We start from the raw sequence: 1,864 nt of genomic DNA on the forward strand, positions 1-1,864 counted from the left end.
GCTGTTGTTTTTTGTTTTTGTTTTTGTCTAGCATGGTAAACAAAGTGCTGGGGCCATTTAACTGTCACAGAACAGGAAGGACGTGCCAATGAGGCAGCACCTTCAGAGAATGTGGAGAAACACTCTGAAGGAACTTAGAGAGAGGCTTCTGTATTTTCTGTCACTCTGGAAGGAAGCTATTTGTTCAAGGGACATCAACTGAGCACCTACTATGCGCAGGAAAGGTCTGTAGGCATTTGGAGTATATTTAAGGACAGATCAAAGATCTCTGCTCCTACCAGGATAGATTCCATCAGAACCAATTACCTCATTTATTCTTAAGACAGGTGAGCTAACTTACCTAAGGTCACCCAGCAAAAAGACAGTAAACCCAGAATAGAAACCCAGGCCTTAAGAGCCCACATTCCTTTTTTTTTTTTTTTAAGATGTCTTTTTTTTTGGAGGTGGGATAATTAGGTTTATGTACTTATTTATTTAATGGAGGTACTGGGGATTGAGCCCAGGACCTCGTGCGTGTTAGGCACGTGCTCTACCACTGGGCTATACCCTCCCCAGCCAGAGCCTGTATTCTTAACCCATCAGATCGCTCATGCCTTTACCATTTGCAGCTCACCATTTTCTGGGTCCTTAAGATGGTAATACTTAAGTGTAGTTAGCTAGACTTTCTTCGGTAAAAGTCTTCAGTTAGGCAGACTATCCCTAAAAACAATTTTTCTTTTTAAATGCTGTCTGTGTCTCTTCTCTCTGAAATCCACTATTGAAAAGAATGTTTAGGTCAAGAAAGATACAAAGGAGGTAGTCATCACAGGAATGCCGATTTCACAGCCCAGTGGGATAAGGTGGCCCCAGAGGCAGCAGGCAAAGTCAACAAGCTTCTTTTACTGGCTTCTTTCTCTGGCAGAAGCCAAAGAGGGTCAGAAACTATCATTCTCATGAGGCACACCCAGGCGGTGCTGATGGCACTGTCCTTTCACGATATATTTGCACAACATGGAAAGCGGTGGTCCCCACCCACCTCAGCAGCAGCTAAGCCTGGCAAAGTATGGTCCCCAAACTGAATCATGCAGGAGGATGGAAATTTAGCCTATGCACCAGGTAGAAATCACTTACCAGGGAGCACGGCTTCCATCCCGGACCCCTCTCACTGACATTCATAAGAAACACTGCTAATGGGGAGAATTCATGTGAAGATCAATGACAGATGAATCAAGGCTGTTTTATTAACGTTAGGTGTTAATTTTGCCAAATTAGAGAGTCATGCCTTTTCCTACCGCTAATAATAAAATTCTTCCAAGTTTATTTAGCATGTTTCCTATTTTTAAATATCCAGATTTTTAAAACCATTTTGCTGTTGGTGAAAGAGAGAGGGTCAGAGACTTCAGATGACTTGTCTCTGAATCAGATTTGACAAAGAGCCTGGAACACTAAGTTTACTGGCTGACATCAGGTTCCGGACAGTCTTTCAGGCTTCTCCCAATTTGATCCTCACCAAAGGAAAGAGAGAAGGTATTACCAAGTCCATGTCCAAATGAGAGCCTGAAGCTCGGGGACACAGAACAAATCAGTGTTTCATTCGGTTCAAAAGGAAGTAAGTGGGCATACACAGCCCAGTGAGGGTGTGTGAGTGAGGAGGGCACGGGTAGAAAGGCATACAAGAACAGAACATGGGAAACACAATAAAGGAAGTACACACAAGGCAAAGAAGTGGTACAGAGGTGGAAATAATTGATTTCAGTTAGGATGGAATGCAGATCCAACTAGTTACAGATACACCTGTGTTGTAATCCACACTCTAACGATACGTTCAGTAGTTATACAGTGTCTAAAATTGTTTTTTATGAGATTGCACAATATAATTACCTGG

General features: G+C 42.7%; 1 non-coding gene across 1 annotated transcript; it reads right to left on the reverse strand.

Annotated features, from left to right (window-relative positions):
- Positions 1-478: 478 nt before the first annotated feature.
- Positions 479-550, reverse strand: TRNAV-AAC. The gene has a single exon. It is a non-coding gene; the product is annotated as a tRNA-Val (tRNA).
- Positions 551-1,864: the final 1,314 nt, after the last annotated feature.

This window comes from Camelus ferus, chromosome 27, assembly GCF_009834535.1.
Source record: "Camelus ferus isolate YT-003-E chromosome 27, BCGSAC_Cfer_1.0, whole genome shotgun sequence".
Taxonomy (NCBI): domain Eukaryota; kingdom Metazoa; phylum Chordata; class Mammalia; order Artiodactyla; family Camelidae; genus Camelus; species Camelus ferus.